The sequence below is a fragment of the Bos javanicus genome, chromosome 10 (genome assembly GCF_032452875.1).
Source record: "Bos javanicus breed banteng chromosome 10, ARS-OSU_banteng_1.0, whole genome shotgun sequence".
Taxonomy (NCBI): Eukaryota; Metazoa; Chordata; class Mammalia; order Artiodactyla; family Bovidae; genus Bos; species Bos javanicus.
In genome coordinates this window covers 67302341-67323395 of record NC_083877.1, presented here as the reverse complement: position 1 = coordinate 67323395, position 21055 = coordinate 67302341, and the positions used below count along the sequence as shown (strand labels likewise).

At 40.1% G+C, this 21055-nt stretch overlaps 1 protein-coding gene across 2 annotated transcripts in view; it reads right to left on the bottom strand.

The window, feature by feature from the left end:
- The window catches only part of FBXO34 (F-box protein 34), an 89973-nt gene that overhangs the window by 37807 nt on the left and 31111 nt on the right, over window positions 1–21055 (bottom strand). The window contains exon 1 of one of the 2 annotated variants that reach the window (XM_061428966.1): window positions 4166–4252. The exons of the other annotated variant lie outside the window; for it this stretch is intronic. The gene's annotated coding sequence lies outside the window, so the exon portion shown is untranslated. Of the gene's footprint in view, window positions 1–4165; window positions 4253–21055 lie in introns of those variants that run through there. 2 annotated transcript variants of the gene reach the window in all.

The window sequence follows — 21055 nt, the reverse complement described above, 5'->3', positions numbered from 1 at the left end:
GAGATGGGAATATCAGACCACCTGATCTGCCTCTTGAGAAATTTGTATGCAGGTCAGGAAGCAACAGTTAGAACTGGACATGGAACAACAGACTGGTTCCAAATAGGAAAAGGAGTTCATCAAGGCTGTATATTGTCACCCTGTTTATTTAACTTCTATGCAGAGTACATCATGAGAAACGCTGGAGTGGAAGAAACACAAACTGGAATCAAGATTGCCGGGAGAAATATCAATAACCTCAGATATGCAGATGACACCACCCTTATGGCAGAAAGTGAAGAGGAACTCAAAAGCCTCTTGATGAAAGTGAAAGTGGAGAGTGAAAAAGTTGGCTTAAAGCTCAACATTCAGAAAACAAAGATCATGGCATCTGGTCCCACCACTTCATGGGAAATAGATGGGGAAACAGTGGAAAAAGTGTCAGACTTTATTTTTTTGGGCTCCAAAATCACTACAGATGGTGACTGCAGCCATGAAATTAAAAGACACTTACTCCTTGGAAGAAAAGTTATGACCAACCTAGATAGCATATTGAAAAGCAGAGACATTACTTTGCCAACAAAGGTCCGTCTAGTCAAGGCTATGGTTTTTCCTGTGGTCATGTATGGATGTGAGAGTTGGACTGTGAAGAAGGCTGAGCGCTGAAGAATTGATGCTTTTGAACTGTGGTGTTGGAGAAGACTCTTGAAGAGTCCCTTAGACTGCAAGGAGATCCAACCAGTCCATTCTGAAGGAGATCAGCCCTGGGATTCCTTTGAAAGGAATGATGCTAAAGCTGAAACTCCAGTACTTTGGTCACCTCATGTGAAGAGTTGACTCATTGGAAAAGACCCTGATTCTGGGAGGGATTGGGGGCAGGAGGAGAAGGGGATGACAGAGGATGAGATGGCTGGATGGCATCACTGACTCGATGGATGTGAGTCTGAGTGAACTCCAGGAGTTGGTGATGGACAGGGAGGCCTGGCATGCTGGGATTCATGGGGTCGCAAAGAGTCGGACACGACTGAGCGACTGATCTGATCTGATCTGATCTGATGTCAAAAACATGAGAGGTGTGGCAGCAGCTCCAAGTTACACCACTACCTGAGAGCTAACTGCTTAATCATGTGGGGCTGAGGAAACAAACTCCTCCGAGGCTGCTGGTTAAGCAGGCAATCACCATCACCTTGACAAAGTCAAGTGCCTGAACCAGCTTTTCTTAAAGGTACCATAACGCTACCACAATTCTCCCCAAACCATGCCAACAAGGTCCCCCATTTTTATAATTCCTATCTCAAATGCATGCTGTGGGAAATGCCAAGCAAAATGCACGTCAGTTTCTGAGGAAGTGATTATGGCAAGCATGACAGTTAAGACCTAGATACCCCAAGGCAGTTCCAATTTCACAGTATTTTATTGTTTTCACATAAGATGCCTGTTTAAATATGTTAGTCAAGATGGTTTTTACCCTAGCTTTATTTTATTTATTGTCTCACTTTGGCCACGCCGGGTCCTCACTGCACTGCTCGGGCTTTCTAACTGCGTCACGTGGTCTTAGTCACTCCGCTACATGTGGAATAGTAGTTTCCCAACCAGGAATTGAACCTGCATCCCTGCATTAGAAGGTGGATTCTTACCCACTGGACCAGGGAAGTCCCTCAAGATGATGTAAGTTATACTTGTGAAAGACTTTTTAGTACGAATAAAGTTCAAACCCCAGAAAAAATTCTTTCCAGACTCTTGGTGGTGCATACTCAGTTGTGTCCAACTCTTTGCAACCCTTTGGACTGTAGCCTGCCAGGCTCCTCTGTCCATGGGATTTTTCAGGCAAGAATACCGGACTGTGTTGCCATTTCCTTCTCCCAGGGATCTTTCCAATCCAGGGATCCAACCTGAGTCTCCTGCATGGGCAGAGTCTTTAATGCTGAACCATCAGAGTAGCCTCAGACTCTCTGTAAAGAACATATAATCATATGGAAAAAACCTGGCCTAATCCCCAAGCCATCCTGAGAAAGAGCAGCATTTCTTCCCAGAGAGATCACCAGAAATTACAACGGATTTTAAAACACAAAAACTCCTTTGCCAAGAGAAGAAGGGGACAACAGAGGATGAGATGGTTGGATGGCATTACTGACTGGATGGACATGAGTCTGAACCAATTCATGGAGACAGTGAAGGACACAGAAGCTTGGTGTGCTGCAGCTCATGGGGTCACAGAGTCAGACCTGGTGCCTGAACAACAACAGATAATAACAACAACAAAAAACCCCAGTCCACAGCACATGCAAAGTGATTGGCCTCTATCTCATAAACAGAGGGGGGAAATCCTCTAGTTAAAAACACAAAAGATGATGAGGGAAGGAGGAAAAACTGAAGACTGAAAAAGGGGGCAATAAGCAGCACTTATCAGAGCCCTTTCAACAGAAATTTTTAACAACTGGATATTGCTATAACCATTTTCACAGCTTTGAAAAAGAAGGTTCGCCTAGACATCTAATCTAATTTCACATGCAGAGCATCAAATATTTATTCCTTTTACATCCTGTCAGATATCTGTTCCTTTTAGCCACAACTGTCACTGCCCTGAGCCACAAAAAAAAAAATTTAATATATGTAAATAGCTGCATTCCTTGAATCCAAGAGAAAGTGTCTGAGAGGCCCACAACTCCCTTCTGAGACATTACAAACAGTTTCTTTCACTTTAGTTGCTACACTGGTATCCGAACACCTTTCAACTCTTGCCTTACCCAAAAGGCAACCATCAGCAAACAGACAAAGGAAAGCTAGTGGACCAAGAGGCGGCCTGGTGTAAAATTAACAGCAGTGAGAGTCTAACCACCCAAACACATCAAATCTAATGGGGAGATGAGCGCACTGAATCTGAGCAGAAGTTAGGAGTGGAGACAAAGTCTTAAAATTGGAAGACTCACTGCATGAGGGAGCAATAGACGTTTGCCACAAGAGCAGATGAGGTGACCAGGTCGCCAGATCCAGCCACTTGTTGGGCAACTGGAATGGCTACAGAATCTAGGACAATTAGGTACTATGGTTCCAATTCTCTGTAATACCAAACTATATGACCTAAAACTGCCCTGTATTTCTGTATGTCCCACACATCCATATGAAAAGCTAACAACATCTACTTACAGATGGTTACTTCTTTTTGGAAATGAAAAATATTCTAGAATCAGCAGAATCTTTTCCTGACTGCATTTATGCATGACCTGCAAATCAGGAGGCTGACTAAGCCTACTGAGAACTCCCTTAAATTGTTGAGTCTACTTTTACCTAATCTTTTTTTTCCCCCAAGAATTAGACGCCAGACTTCTGGGTAAAGATGATGGACTAAACACATAGCTATTCACTGATCCTTCCCAGAACACCAAGGGATTCCTTTTCTTTCTTTTATTTTAATAAAAACCCACAGAGATGAAGAGAACTGAAGATTACAGCCACAAATTTTTGAAAGCTGGAAAATAAATGGTTAAGGGGTAAAGGACCCAAAGACCCAAGAAAACTGAATCCTAAGTAAGCATCAAGGAATAGGCCTCCAAAAGGCTCAGTGGGGATAAATGGGAAGAATTAACAGAAAATCTTTCTGAAATGCAATTCTCAGGTACCCCTCCACTCTCTCAGGCAGGCAGATAAATGCCTTTCCTTCACCCATGCAACACTGAAGGTAATCTAAGAAGGTTTATAAATAAACAGAGGTTTACATGGACTGGAGACCACTAGGTAAGGTGAAGACGGTGTAAGCTAACATATGTACTAGATTCCAGTCCCCAGTGTGTTGATAAACAAACGTCTAACAACTGGCTGGGGTCTGGCGAGCAGAGGAAGTGGGGGAAACAAGGGTAGTTATTTGTAATATTTGCTGCTTACCATAGCTGCTTCAAGCAACCAATGTCACTAAATGCAGAATTCAGAAGAGATGCCTGTGACAACATGGTATTCCCACTCTACAGACAGATGTACATACTCTCAAGAGCATCCACAATTAAAAATGTAATACAATAAACAGAGAGTGGTGAGCTTTTATATTTATTAATTTTAATAGAACATTTAATAAGTCTGTATACAATCTTTAATAATTGTTGTATGTAGCAACTCACTCACAAAGTTCCTGAAAACAACTGTCTCTGATGTGCTAGTACTACCCACTAAGCCCAGACCCCTTTGTCAATACCTTTCTCAAAAGACTGACAGCCAGGCCTTCACTTCCAGGCAGTGATTAGAAGAGACGTCTCTGGGGAATTTGCCCAGCGATTAGTCTACAAGGAAAAATATAAAAATATTGACAAGTTCTCAAACTATATTTGACCAGCCAGATCATCCTACTTCAAAGCTCACAATTGGTAAGTCCTACTTGCACGTTCAGAGCTTCCAGTCAGCTTCTTAGGATCCAACTCTTAAATATCAGGAAACAGCCAAGCATTAGACATTCTAGTATAAAAAAATAGAAATGGAAATAGGAAAAGAAAGCTGAGAGACCTGGGCAGTCATACAGCACTCTGCACTTTGAAGAGCTCCACATTAGGTTTGATGCTCTGCTGTTGCTGTCTTATAATTCTTTAATAATGTTAAACAAGGGGCCCCACATTTTCACGCTGTACTCAGCCCTGCAAATTATGTAGCTAGTCCTGACAGAGACTATACAGGCAAAAGAAAATTCTGGAGAGAAAGACACCGTTAATATTTTCAGAAATATAGCACAAAATAATATAAACATGAAGCAAGAACAGTATGTTAAAAAAAAAAAAGGACAACAAAGAGAGAATCAGAAAGTGATCACAAGCATGCTTCCTTGCTAATTTAAACTGTAAGAGCTGAAATGAAAAACTCAATAGAATAGCATAAGAATTCTGGAACATGAGTCCAGGAGGTCCAATATCTGAATAATAAGAGTTCAAAAGGAGATAAAAAGAAAAAAGGGAGAAGTCATCAAGAATGTGTCTGTGATGCAGGAGACCTGGGTTCAATCCCTGGGTCAGGAAGATCTCCTGGAGAAGGGAATAGCAACCCACTCCAGTATTCTTGCCTGGAGAATTTCATGGACAGAGGCACCTGGCAGGCTTCAGTCCATGGGAGTCACAAAGAGTCAGACACAACTGAGCAACTAACACACATCAACAAAACAGTTTCGTGACAGAAAGGATTCATCAAATGCTCAGCACAATGGATGGAACCAAACTCACACTAAGGTATATTATTGTGCAATTTTAAACACTGAGAAACAAAAGAACTGATCACATAAATAATTAGGAACTTAATGACTTCGGCTTCAAGAACAATGCAGTAAACTTGGAGGAAACTATAAAACAATTAAGTCATGCCTTGAAAATTTACAAGCTAGAATTCTATACCCAGCCAAACTATCAATTAAAAGTAAGGACAGAGTAAGATGGCTTCAGTCATTCAAAGTCTCCAACCTGATTAAAAATCAAACCTTCCCTTTCTCAGGCAGCTATTGGAGAATACGTTCTGACAAAGTAAGACACAAGAAGATATGAGATCTAAAAAACTAGAACTCAACACAAAAAGGAAGAGTAACCCTAAGATGCTGGTGAAGGGAAGACCCAAATAAGAGGTACACATAAAAACAATGGGCAACCAGTCAATGTGGGACCATATACTCAGGAATTTGAGAAGCTAATAGAATACCTTAAGTGTTGGGATTTCCTGAAAGGAAATTTGGGCAAGTTGCAATCTGAACTGTAAAAGGCATTAATATAAAAGTAAGCAACAACAAAGAAAAACAGAAATTTCACAGAAAACCAAAATTGTATAGAAAAGTAAAAGTGTTCACAGCTTGTTAAATGGCTTAACTGTGAATAGCACATTCACTCTTAACTGTGTAAACACTGAACACTGATCTAAGCAGTTATGAACACCTATACCAAGATGGGAAAAGAAAAAAGGTACCTGGAGATGTGGAAAAAGAACTATATCTTCATCTGCCATAATAGGAAATAAAGATAATACCGGAAGCTGAGAAATCAAGAAATCAGAATACAAGAATGCTATTAAGAATGACAAGGTTCAGAACTTGCTATCCCAAAATACAGTGCCTTGGCATAGTGATTATTTTAAGCTGAAGAAATTTGAGAAATGACAGGTGCAGGAAGGACTAACTGACCTCTTTGGACTCTGAAGCAGGTCCTAAGACCCTGGTGTGAGAAAGGCCTTCCCTATATCTGGAGGAAGGGAGGATCCTTATTTCTGAAGATGAACAGACAAAGAGAAATTCAAAGTAACTGGCCTTGTTAAGCTTCCCATTTATTAACCATAGCTCATATTATTTTGTCCTATCACATTCTTCCATGACTTTCTACTCTTTCAAACTCAGTATCAAAATGCTCAGGCCTGGATTTCCCTGGGAGTCCAGTGGCTAAGAACACACTGCCAATGTGGGGGACAAGGGTTGATCCCTGTTGTGGGAAGATCCCACATGCCAAGGGGCAACAAGGCCCCTGTGCCACAACTACTGAGCCCACGCTCTAGAACTCGCATGACTTTACAAGAGAAGCCACTGCAATGAGAAGACGATGTACCACAACTAGAGAGAAGCCCCACTCACTGTAAAAAGACAAAGTCCATGCACGGCAACGGAGACCCAGTGCAGCCATAACTAAATACATACATACATGTGTGTGTTAGTCGCTCAGTCCTACTCTTTGCAACCCCACAGGCTGTAGCCCGCCAGGCTCCTATATCCATGGAATTCTCCAGACAAGAATACTGGAGTGAGTTATCATTTCCTTGTCTAGGGAATCTGCCAGACCTAGGGCTCAAACCTGGGTCTCCCGCATTGCAGGCAGGTTCTTTATTGTCTGAACTACCAGGGAAGTCCACAAATAACTACATGCTGCTGCTACTGCTGCTAAGTCACTTCAGTCATGTCCAACTCTGTGCGACCCCATAGACAGAAGCCCACCAGGCACCCCAGTCCTTGGGATTCTCCAGGCAAGAACACTGGAGTGGGTTGCCATTTCCTTCTCCAATGCATGAAAGTGAAAAGTGAAAGGGAAGTCGCTCAGTCGTGTCTGACTTAGTGACCCCATGGACTGCAGCCTACCAGGCTCCTCTGTCCATGGGATTTTCCAGGCAAGAGTACTGGAGTGGGGTGCCATTGCCTTCTCCAAATAACTACATATACACATTAAAAAAAAAAAAATGCTCAGGCCTAACCACTTCTTCAGGTTTTCATTTCCTTATGTAGACTCATCACACAAAATCTATATTATCAATAAATAAATGTGTATGCTTTTCCTTTGTTTGTTTGTCTCTTGTCAGTCCATTTACAGGATCCTAGCTACAGAACCCAGGAGGACAGTAGGAGAAAGAATTTTTACTCCCCTCCAAGAACACAGAGGTAAGAATCAGCTATAAGAAATTAAAGCGTTTGCCTCTAGGGAAGAAGTGGGGGATCAAGCGGGAGAACTGCTGCTTTTCGAAACAAGTCTTATAGAGCTATTGAATCATTAAACTATGCATTTAACACACTGATAGAAAAAATACAAAACAAAAACATGAGAAAAACTAGCACCAAGTTCAGCTTGATTTAGTTCATGATTCTTTTTTTTCAGATTACAAGTTTTCCCAATAAGAAACTGTTCTCCTTTCATTTGTTGTATTTCCCATTTTTCTACAGTTGATTACTCATACAATAAAAAGTTAATAATCATCTTCCTACTGTCTGATATTCTAAGTCATCTGCAACTCCAATTATTATTTTGGGATATTCCTACATCATATGATACCCAACCTGGCCCAACTCAGGAAAAGGTAGCAGTTGTCCTTCACGGAGTTACCACAGCAATTTATACCAAATGACTTCCTATCGCACAAAGGGTTTCCCTCTGCAAGCCTACAATTCTGTCAAAACGCTACAAAAAGACTAAACTTAACCCTGTAAGAAATTCAAATAAAAAACACAACAAACTCGAGAATGAGCATTTAAGGGGCAACAAATTCAATTTTTTTCATATCTTTATTACCCTAGACACTAAAAGATTTCAGTACATATAAATTACAAAAAGTGAAGTCACTCAGTCGTGTCCAACTCTTTGTAACCCCATGGACTGTAGCCTACCAGGCTCCTCTGTCCATGGGATTTTCCAGGCAATAGTACTGGAGTGGATTGCGATTTCCTTCTCCAGGGGATCTTCCCGACCCAGGGATCGAACCCAGGTCTCCCGCATTGTAGACAGGCGCTTTACCGTCTGAGCCACCAGGGAAGTCCAAATTATAATACACAACATATTAAATACAACTGATAGCATTTAGTATTTATTTTTAATCTTTCTTTATATGGCTGTCAGGTAGACCTTAACTAGCTAGTAAAGTTATTATACAGTCAGTTTACAAAACACAGTTCAGATAAGTAAATGCTGTCACATCCTCTTGTGCACCTCCAGATGAGGGTAGTCATGGTCAGCACAGGATATTTAAGGAGGAATCTGCTTACCACAGAGAACTGAGACAATCTGTAGACAGATATACTCCAGTCAAAGCAGCTACACGTTTTCACTTATTCCTTTAAGAGTGATTTGATTTGTTTGGATTTGGTATAGAATCACTTCAGGATTTAAGGAAAATGAAACAAGGTTTTACAGCTTGCTATGTTATGTTATGAGCTTGTTATGAGTGCTGCACTCAATATGTCAGCAAATTTGGAAAACTCAGCAGTGGCCACAGGACTGGAAAAGGTCAGTTTTCATTCTGATCCCAAAGAAAGGCAATGCCAAAGAATGCTCAAACTACTGCACAATTGCACTCATCTCACACGCTAGTAAAGTAATGCTCAAAATTCTCCAAGCCAGGCTTCAGCAATACATGAACCGTGAACTTCCTGATGTTCAAGCTAGTTTTAGAAAAGGCAGAGGAACCAGAGATCAAATTGCCAACATCTGCTGGATCATGAAAAAAGCAAGAGAGTTCCAAAAAAACATCTATTTCTGCTTTATTGATTATGCCAAAGCCTTTGTGTGGATCACAATAAACTGGAAAATTCTGAAAGAGATGGGAATACCAGACCACCTGACCGGCCTCTTGAGAAACCTATATGCAGGTCAGGAAGCAACAGTTAGAAGTGGACATGGAACAACAGAGTGGTTCCAAATAGGAAAAGGAGTACGTCAAGGCTGTATATGGTCACCCTGCTTATTTAACTTCTATGCAGAGTACATCATGAGAAACGCTGGGCTGGAAGAAGCACAAGCTGGAATCAAGATTGCCGGGAGAAATATCAATAACCTCAGTTAGGCAGATGACACCACCCTTATGGCAGAAAGTGAAGAGGACCTAAAAAGCCTCTTGATGAAAGTGAAAGTGGAGAGTGAAAAAGTTGGCTTAAAGCTAAACATTCAGAAAACGAAGATCATGGCATCTGGTCCCATCACTTCATGGCAAATAGATGGGGAAACAGTGGAAACAGTGTCAGACTTTATTTTTGGGGCTCCAAAATCACTGCAGATGGTGACTGCAGCCATGAAATTGAAAGACGCTTACTCCTTGGAAGGAAAGTTATGACCAACCTAGATAGCATATTCAAAAGCAGAGACATTACTTTGCCAGCAAAGGTCCATCTAGTCAAGGCTATGGTTTTTCCAGTAGTCATGTATGGATGTGAGGAGTTGGACTGTGAAGAAGGCTGAGCGCCAAAAAATTGATGCTTTTGAACTGTGGTGTTGGAGAAGACTCTTGAGAGTCCCTACGTCCCTTGGACTGCAAGGAGATCCAACCAGTCCATCCATCCTAAAGGAGATCAGTCCTGGGTGTTCTTTGGAAGGACTGATGCTAAAGCTGAAACTCCAGTACTTTGGCCACCTCATGCGAAGAGTTGACTCATTGGAAAAGACTCTGATGCTGGGAGGGATTGGGGGCAAGAGGAGAAGGGGACGACAGAGGATGAGATGGCTGGATGGCATCACTGACTCGATGGACATGAGTCTGAGTGAACTCCAGGAGTTGGTGATAGACAGGGAGGCCTGGCGTGCTGCAATTCATAGGGTCGCAAAGAGTCGGACACAACTGAGCGACTGAACTGAACTGAACTGACTGATGTTATGTTAGCAGAAGGGGACAACAGAGGACGAGATGATTAGTTGGCATCACCGACTCAATGCACATGAGTTTGAGCAAGCTCCGAGAGGTGGTGAAGGATAGGGAAGCCTGGCATTCTGTAGTTCATGGGGTCACAGAGAGTCGGACATAACTGAGCGACTGAACAACAAAATATTGGTAGGCAAGTGGCTGTGAAGAAATCCTAATCAAAAAAGATTCCTTTTGCACTTAAAATTGAGGTGGGATAGACATACCTGAAGTCATAGTTAATTTACATTTCTCATCTCTGTTTTGCCTAATCATGGATTTGTAGGATTATGAACACTCCTCACACACATACCTCTAAAGCCAGTAAAATATGTCTTTGACATTAAAAAAAAAAAAACCCAAAATTTTCTCAAACTGTCAACAAAAACAGGTTGCTGCCAGAAGAATCTCTTTGTCAAAGTCAAATTAAACTTTGCCAGTACACACAAAGAACATACTTTCAGATGAGTGGCTGTCAACCAACTTAATCTTAGAACACTCAAAACTTCATGTTCACACTAGAGTGCTTTAGGTAAATAATACTAATCTCTTCCGGCTTCTAGGTAGCTTACAGCCTTAGTAAAGTTCATTTGGTTTCTTGCCACCTTTATCCATCCCCATCTAATCTTCCCCTCCAAAGCAGCTTTTTCCGTCATGTTTTGTTTTTGAAACAGCTTGTTTTTTCCACCCTAGGTTTTCCCAAAATATTTCAGGGTTCTGACAATTCTGCCAGTGACTAAATCTCCTCCTGGGAATAGCTGCCTCATTATCACTATTAAAAACAGTCACTCCTAATACTGACTGATAAGAATCTGGAAACTAGTTGTAACTTTGGGAATGCAAATCCCACCCTATCCAATCTAAAGATAAATGTATTACAAATGGAATAACAGACTCCTCACAGGACAGAACTCAAGCAGTCTTTGTGTTCCATTTAAGCTATTGAGTTTTGTGTAATCCTAATTCTGACTAATATGAAGAATTTACCATTACCTTTCTCATAACCTATTAATATGTAAATTACTAAGAGTCAAGCAAGCACAAAAGAAAAAAGGGAAAAAAAAAAATCACAACCCACACTCAACACAAAAACTCAGCAGCAAATGCCCTTATGTTTTTAAGGTAATACTGCCTTCCAACTGATCTCCTGTTTCAGAAATATTTTGTGCAGTACATGTGTTGTGTGGGTAACTTCTGTTCTTGGCAAGCTAGTGCTCCTGGCTTGGAAAATCAACAGCAGATAACCTAAAGTAAGAGGTCTTTTCCTATATCCTTCAAATGGAACAACTACTTAGAAACCTAATTCTTCCAAAAAAGATTTACAAACTAGAGATGATCATGAATTTACTTCCATCATCATCATTCTGCTTCTATCTAGCTTACTTAGTATTTGTGGAAAGTTACATAAGCATAGTTCATTATTCTGGAAACGTGTAAGAGCAATGCAGAGATGATTCCCCCATCCATACACAACCCCCTAAAAAAAGCAATGTCCAAACGCTCTTTCAAAACCAAAATCAACGTGGGCCATTTTGCAGTGAAGGCAGAGAACATGTAACTCAGGGGTATGTAACGATTTTGTGGTATAAACTCCTTTGGCAGTATGCTAAGACTATAAACTGGAATATTTTTTAAAGCAAAAATACGTATACTGAGAAAATCTATTATATGGTTATCAAAATATTTAAAATTCATATAATATTCAATAAATTTTTTTAACATATAACAAGCACTAACAAGTCTATTAACTACCATAATTTCCAAATTATGACCAACATAAATGATATTTTCAAGGTATCTATAACAACTACAATGTGATATAAAAATATGATGTCAATTGATGACAGTCACAGGGATTGCTAACTTGCTGTGGTTTGTAGGTACATTTCAGTCAGAGATTAGTGAAAACAAGTAACTAACATTTTTCTCATTCAAGCTCACAGACCCTTGAAGCTTTTAAAGTATACTCATCTGGAGCATTTAAAGAGGTATTTAGAGATTACTTGGTTCAACCTCTTCATTTTAAAGGTAAGGGAATTAAGGAGGAACTGATGACACTGATTGCCTGAAGTACATTCATTCCAAATCACTGAGTTCTATTTAAAAGTAAACCACTGTTTTCTTCTGAAAACCTGAATCTCACATCTAGGCCTACTTAGAACTTGCTTCAAACTTGCACCTCAGTTACATTGTCTGTAAAATAAAAATAATAATCCAACTTCGGAGGAACTTTAATGTGAAAACCAAATTTAATAATCCATGTTAAAATACTACAGCAGTACCTTTAAGGGTAAGGCTAATTATCAATTAATTCCATGAGAAATCAAAGGCAAATTATTCTTATTCCTTCAGTTCAGTTCAGTCGCTCAGTCGTGTCTGACTCTTTGCGACCCCATGAATCACGCCAGGCCTCCCTGTCCGTCACCAACTCCCGGAGTTCACCCAAACTCATGTCCATCGAGTCAGTGATGCCATCCAGCCATCTCATCCTCTGTCGTCCCCTTCTCCTCTTGCCCCCAATCCCTCCCAGCATCAGAGTCTTTTCCAATGAGTCAACTCTTCGCATGAGGTGGCCAAAGTACTGGAGTTTCAGCTTTAGCATCAGTCCTTCCAAAGAACACCCAGGACTGATCTCCTTTAGGATGGATGGACTGGTTGGATCTCCTTGCAGTCCAAGGGACGTAGGGACTCTCAAGAGTCTTCTCCAACACCACAGTTCAAAAGCATCAATTTTTTGGCGCTCAGCCTTCTTCACAGTCCAACTCCTCACATCCATACATGACTACTGGAAAAACCATAGCCTTGACTAGATGGACCTTTGCTGGCAAAGTAATGTCTCTGCTTTTGAATATGCTATCTAGGTTGGTCATAACTTTCCTTCCAAGGAGTAAGCGTCTTTCAATTTCATGGCTGCAGTCACCATCTGCAGTGATTTTGGAGCCCCAGAAAATAAAGTCTGACACTGTTTCCACTGTTTCCCCATCTATTTGCCATGAAGTGATGGGACCAGATGCCATGATCTTCGTTTTCTGAATGTTTAGCTTTAAGCCAACTTTTTCACTCTCCACTTTCACTTTCATCAAGAGGCTTTTTAGGTCCTCTTCACTTTCTGCTGTAAGGGTGGTATCATCTGCCTAACTGAGGTTATTGATATTTTTCCCGGTAATCTTGATTCCATCTTGTGCTTCTTCCAGCCCAGCGTTTCTCATGATGTACTCTGCATAGAAGTTAAATAAGCAGGGTGACAATATACAGCCTTGACGTACTCCTTTTCCTATTTGGAACCACTCTGTTGTTCCATGTCCACTTCTAACTGTTGCTTCCTGACCTGCATATAGGTTTCTCAAGAGGCTGGTCAGGTGGTCTGGTATTCCCATCTCTTATTCTTTAGTATACCTTAAATATCCTCAAATTCTAATTTATTTACTACATTAAATATGCTATCAAATGGATCGCCCAAAGGACAAACTGACCCTAAAACTAAGACACTTCAAGCAGAAAATATGTTTAGAACAAAAAGTACTGGCTTTGGAGTAAGACTATTACAAGCTATGTGCCTGTAATTCTATGCGAAATACTTGTTTTTATCTGATCCTCCAATTCTCAATTAGTAGTAAGAATAAATGTTAACAACCATACATATAAGACTACCATAATTAAATGTCAGTCCATGAAGAATATAAGATTCAAAGATAACCTCATAACACAGTAAGGAAACTTTTCTGATTTCTGCATTATGGATATTCACTTTCTCTTCCACATTACTTGATAAGATTATTTAAAATAGGATAAAGTATAGCACAAGTACAGAGAAGGCAATGGCACCCCACTCCAGTACTCTTGCCTGGAAAATCCCATGGATGGAAGAGCCTGGTGGGCTGCAGTCCATGAGGTCGCTAAGAGTCGGACACGACTGAGCGACTCCACTTTCACTTTTCACTTTCATGCATTGGAGAAGGAAATGGCAACCCACTCCAGTGTTCTTGCCTGGAGAATCTCAGAGACAGAGGAGCCTGGTAGGAGGCCGTCCATGGGGTCGCACAGAGTCAGACACAACTGAAGCGAGTTAGCAGCAGCAGCAGCAGCATAGTACAAGTAATATCCTTACTTCAGTACAGCATCTCAGTAATCTAAAACAAAGCCAATCAAATAGCCAGCAAGTTTTTTCCCATTGAAACTCCTTGTCAAAAAAAATTAATTACATATTAAAGACAGTATTACTGTGCATTGAAAAAGGAAGGGAATTAAAACTAAACGCTATCCCCAAACTTCTAAACCAGACAAAAGCAAACAAACATTTGGAAGACAATAGTCACACAAAATAATTTAAGCACATATTTAAGGATGCAAGTGGGGGTAAAAATGCCAATAAAGGCAAGGCTACTCAAGTTCTCCCCACATATTCTGTCCTGCCTGCCTCCACAAAAGAATTCAGTGGCCGACTGTAGACACGTCAAAGTTATACGCAGACATTTTAGTTGACTAGGAACAATATACAGAAAATACAGTAGGTAGTCCTGGGAACACAAAAGGATCATAGTCTAAAGTAGATTTGTTAAACTAAGGACGGAAAAAAGAATCATTATCTGTCATGCCCTCCTGTCACACCCTCTTATTTGTAGTCATAACTGCAAGCTGTTTTAAAGACAATGGCAATGTTATTAAGGGTACCTTCATGCTGTGCCAAAGCACATATACAGAGCAATTCAGAACAATCAGTCTTACTTTCATAAAAGCAAAGGTTGCAGCCAAATGAAATGGGTGGATACCATATTAAACAATCTTGGAATTAGCTAATAGGATATGGGAAAAAATGATCCTAATGCCGATGGTAAATTCCCTTCCTTCTTTACACACAAAAAAATTTTTACTATTTGAAAAGCACTAGTCAAGAAAGATTTCATTTACTAAGACCTAAACACAGCCTGTTTTTAAGCACAAAGATGCTTATTATTCCCTTGTATAAGATATAAACTTAAAATATAAGCACAGGGGTTTCCCTGGTGGCTCAGTGGTAAAGAATCTGCCTGTCAATGCAGGAGATATGGGTTTGAACTCTGATCTGGGAAGATTCCACATACCATGAAGCAACTAAGCCCATGCACCACAACTACTGAGCCTGTGCTCTAGAGTCCCGGGATTGCAACTACTGAGTCCACTTGCCCCAACTAATGAAGCCAGTGTGACTAGAGCCTGTGCTCTGCAACAAGAGAAGCCACCGCACTGAGCAGCCCATATACCGCAACTACAGAGTAGCCCCACTCATCACAACTAGAGAAAAAGCCTGCGTACCAACAAAGACCCAGAACAGCCAAAAACTTTATATACATATATATATATGTGGAAACCTTTAAATATAGACACTAATAACGCCAAAGAAAATCAGGGGTTTTATAAACATTTAATGAAAGTGAAGAGAAGGCAATGGCACCCCACTCCAGTACTCTTGCCTAGAAAATCCCATGGACGGAGGAGCCTGGTGGGCTGCAGTCCATGAGGTCGCTAAGAGTCGGACACGACTGAGCGACTTCACTTTCACTTTTCACTTTCATGCACTGGAGAAAGAAATGGAAACGCACTTCAGTGTTCTTGCCTGGAGAATCCCAGGGACGGGGGAGCCTGGTGGGCTGCCGTCTATGGGGTCGCACAGAGTCGGACACGACTGAAGCGACTTAGCAGCAATGAAAGTGAAAACTGAACGAAGACAACAAGTAACAGTAAAACCTAATGCTTTGTTTGTTGCAGTTATTCTACTGCTCTATTCCTCAGGAAACAAATTATTCTCCCACTGGGTTTCCTGGCTCTGTTTTCCTAATCATAATGAAGTTTAAAACATGAAGCAATTGTTTAGTCAGGCTTCTCTAGTGGCGCACAGGCTCAGAAGTTTCTGCACATGGACTTAGTTGTCCCGTGGCACGTGGGAACGTGGTTCCCTGACCAGGGACCAAACCCTCATCCCCTACATTGGTAGGCAGGTTCTTAACCACTGGACCACCAGGGAAATCCCTAAGCAATTGTTTCTGGAAGTTCAGTAATCGCATAATTGTATGGCTTACTTTCAGAGAATAAACGAATTGCTTCTTAAACAACTAGGAAGAGGAGGACTGTGCATTATATACATGAAAACATTTAAGCAGGCCTTTCAGCAAGAATGTAAAGTTTATTTGATAAAACAACTATTCTTTACTACTAGACTACACAGATTTAAAATGCACTTTATTCGTCACTGTGGCATGTCAATATTTTAATCAATTGAATTCAGTCTAAATTACGTTAGTTAATGCTCTGTTAACTGGATTCAAGGCAAAAATCAGAAAAGGAACAAAGAAAGAGCTTAAACAATGATAGGACTATAATTACATGAACATAACCTTATACACAGATATAGTACTATTAGTAGTAAAACAGAAACATGAGAGACAAAATTCAAGTCTTAGGAGAAATTTCACTACCAAACTGATTCAGTGAAAACTTTTATACAGCAATTTAATAGCTTGCATTTAAGATTCGTATTTATGAAAGATGTTTTTAGATATAATTTTAATGCATTAATTAGCACTTATACGTTAGGTCAACAGCTAATACAACAGAAATCTATTGCTCAAACCAAACGGAAAGAAGAGTGTCTTCTCAGATACGCTGTTTTTAAAAGAACCCCACAAGAATTTAAGCTCTTCCTGGGCAGCTTCTCAGAAGGTATAGTATCTACTGCCCTATTTTGCTCTAAGAAAAGGAACCGTTTATGAAAATTTCTGCCAAAAATTCCAAGGTAGATAAAATTCAAAATTTTAATAAATCTTTTTAAAATATTCATTTTGAAAACCAGGTTTACACAGAGCTCCAAACCTAGAAAAATGATTAAAATAAAAATAGGCTGGAGGTGCTTCCCTGGTGGCTCAGTGGTGGGGAGTCCATCTGTCAATGCTGGAGACCCAAATTCAACCTCTGATTAAGGAGGATCCCACACGCTGCAAAGCAACTGAGCCCACGCACAACTACTGAGCCTGCTAGAGGCCAGGAACCGCAAGTACTGAAGCCCTGTGCCCTAGAGCCTGTACTCCACAAGAGAAGTCACCTCAATGACTATGCACTGCAACTAGCCAGGAGCCCCGCTCGCTGCAACTAGAGGAAATTTCACGCAGGAAAGAAGATCCAGCACGGCCAAAAATAAATCAATTAAAAATATGTTGGAAACTTCCAGTGGTTCAGGTCAGGAAACTAAGATTCCACATGCCACACTGCATGGTCAAAAAAGAAAATAAATAAAAATAAAAAATAGGTTGACCACATAAATTATAGGCTATTTACAGTGACTTTGGGCAAAATCATTTATCATTAAGGCTGCTTGCTGTTGCTGAGTCACTAAGTCATGTCCAATTCTTTGAGACCCCATGGACTGCAGCACACCAGCCTTCCCTGTCCTTCACTATCTCCCAGACTTTGCTCAAACTGATGTCCATTAAATTGGTGATGAAATCCAACCATCTCATCCTCTGTCGCCCCCTTCTCTTCCTGCCCTCGATCCTTCCCAGCACCAGGGATTTTTCTGTTGAGTTAGCTCTTTGCATCAGGTGGCCAAAGTACTGGAGCTTCAGCTTCAGCATCAGTCCTTCTAATGAATATTCAGGACTGATTTCCTTTAGGATGGACTGGATGAATCTCCCTGCAGTCCAAGGGACTCTCAAGAGTCTTCTCCAACACCACAGTTCAAAAGCATCAATTCTTCGGTGCTCAGCCTTCTTTCTGGTCCAACTCTCACATCCACACATGACTACTGCAAAAACCAAAGCTTTGACTAGACGGACCTTTGTCAGCAAAGTGATGTTTCTACTTTTTAATACGCTGTCTAGGTTTGTCATAGCTTTTCTTCCAAGGAGCAAGCATCTTTTAATTTCATGGTTGCGGTCACCGTCTGCAGTGATTTTGAAGGCCAAGAAAATAAAGTTTCTAACTCTTTCCACTGTTTCCCCATTTATTTGCCATGAAGTGATGGGACCAGATGCCATGATCTTGTTTTTTGAATGTTGAGCTTTAAGTCAACTTTTTCACTCTCCTCTTTGCCTTTCATCAACAGGCTCTTTAATTCTTCTTAGCTTTCTGCCATAAGGGTGGTGTCATCTGCGTATCTGAGGTTGTTGCTATTTTTCCCTGCAATCTTGATTCCAGCTTGTGAGTCATCCAGCCCAGCATTTCACATGATGCACTCTGCATATAAGTTAAAAAAGGAGGATGACAATATACAGCCTTGACGTACTCCTTTTCTAGTCCTTGGACTGGTCCAGTTGTTCCATGTCCGGTTCTAACTGTTGCTTCTTGTCCTGCATACAGGTAAGACAGATAAGGTGGTCTGGTATTCCCATCTCTTTAAGAATTTTCCACAGTTTGTGTTGATCCACACAAAGGCTTTAGCATAGTCAATGAAGCACAAGTAGATGTTTTTCTGGAATTTCCTTGCTTTTTCTATGAGTCAACAAGAATTGGCAATTTGATCTCTGGTTCCTCTGCCTTTCCTAAATCCAGCTGGTACATCTGGAAGTTCTCAGTTCACGTACTATTAAGCTTAGCTTGAAGGATTTTGAGCATTACCTTGCTTGCATGTGAAATGAGTGCAACTGTTCAGTAGTTTGAACATTCTTTGGCATTACCTTTCTTTGGGATTGGAATAAAAACTGACCTTTTTCAGTCCTGTGGGCACTGCTGAGTTTTCCAGATTTGCTGGTATATTAAGACTGAGGCCATACTTTGAAATTTATCTGTAAACTTGATGAGAATGATGCAAAAGTTTAGCACTTACCCAAAGTACCGCAAAAGGCAAAACAAAGATACATTTCACATCTATGGGCATTCCAAAAAACTGCCTAAAGCAAGTATAATGCTGCAAATCTTTTCTAAATTACTTATTATAAATAATAAATTATTTTTAAGGCAAAATAAGGAAATAAAAATTTCAATCTGTTTTATGTACTGGGTTGGCTGGCCAATAAGTTCGTTTGGGTTCTTCTGTAACATCTTATAGAAAAAGCCAAATGATCTTTTTGGCTGACCCAGTATTTGAAACCTATTAAAGGTCAAAAGAAAAAACAGCCTAATTGAACAGAACATAGAAAACTAATAAATATTTCATTTTAATCGAACCCCCATCTCATCCTCACTACTTTGAAGTACAGGAACTCTGCTAATCCCTTAACATCTGTGGAAGCTTCAGTTTGGGGTATTTTGTTTTGTGCTTTTGCTCTGCAATTAAATGACTGCTTTGGATCAAAGAAAGATGATATGAAAACATAGAATTATTCAAGTTTACAATAAAATCAAGTGGTGGAAGAGGAAAAGGAGACTGCTATATAGAAATCACTGAAAGATTCCACTCTGCTCAAAAATGACTTAAAATTGTATCTAATTAGTATCCAAACTTAAATATTTTAAAAGATTTTTTTCATGAATGAGAATGACAGTGATAGTATTAAGGAAATTCAGGGTTGGTGTTTCAAGAATTTGAGATGATCTGAGGAGAAGGCAATGGCACTCCAGTACTCTTGCCTGGCAAATCCCACGGACGGAGGAGCCTGGTGGGCTGCAGTCCATGGGGTCGCTAAGAGTCAGACACGACTGAGAGACTTCACTTTCACTTTTCACTTTCATGCACTGGAGAAGGAAATGGCAACCCACTCCAGTGTTCTTGTCTGGAGAATCCCAGAAACGGGGGAGCCTGGTGGGCTGCCGTCTATGGGGTTGCACAGAGTCGGACACGACTGAAGTGACTTAGCAGCAGCAGCAGCGGCAATTCCCAACATGAAAAGTATAGTACTCAATTCTAGAGTCTTTTTAAATTTTTATATGATAGAATGGAGGTTATCATAGTAAAAGCTAAAGTCACAAGCATAAACATAAACCTAGAGCCAATCTCATTAGAATTGAGACATATACTAACTCATATTAAACAATTTCATCCTTTTACCAGCAGACATATCATTGTAACTAAGCAATAAATTCAAATACTATTCTTTCCCTTGTGCATTCTTAAAAGGTAACAGATTGATTTATTTTCTGATATAAGATCCTAAATTTGTTTAATGTATGCAAACATATACACGCTTTTTACAAACATCCATTACTGAGGCCTTAAACCCACCAAAAAAAAAAGTTAGATGAGATGGTATTTCCCTCCATGATTTAGCTTAATTCTAATATTCCTCCAGGATTCTGTCCGAAGTATAGCAATATACCTACATTAGGTTAATGCACTAGTTCATGATACTTTTCATATTAAAATTTTATAACATCAATCCACTAAAACAAAAAAAAACCCCTAAAAACAGATTTTATAGTCTAAGATGTAAAACCACTCATTATCAAAGTATCAATTCACCCTTCTCAAAAGATTAACTAAGTACACAGTTTTATAATGACAAAGTACACAACTAATCTTGAGAGGAAGTCACAGCAGTTGAATTTAATATATGCCAAAGCCCTCATTTCAGATGCTACCTTAACTCCACATCTAGTATTACAGAGTGAATAACAAATTATGGTAGTAAAGCCCCACAAAATCCTCTTTACTGGTAGAAATAATCAGTAAAGAGATTATCTGTCTTTCACCATATACCAGTGGTGGTGTCAGACCTCTGCAAAGTGACATGAGATTTTTTGTTTACCACAAGGAAACCCAGAAGTTTAGGAACATGGGACTTGCTCATTGGTTTATTCTAGAATCACTGATGGAGACCAGAGTAATAAAACTCTCCAAGTCCAAAATTAAATGTAACTTGCCCAATTTTGTAAGCTAAAGAGAGACAATTTCTGAGAACTAAGGAAGGCAATCATTTAAGGTCTCCTAAACCTCTGAAGTATAAATACAACTCCTGGTGCACCAAAAAAATATATATATGATGTTTCAGTTCCTATTTTTTTTTTAAAGTATTTCAAGTTAGGTGTTTTAATACATTTTGATAACAGCTCCTTAGTCTTTCCAAAATAACTAACAACC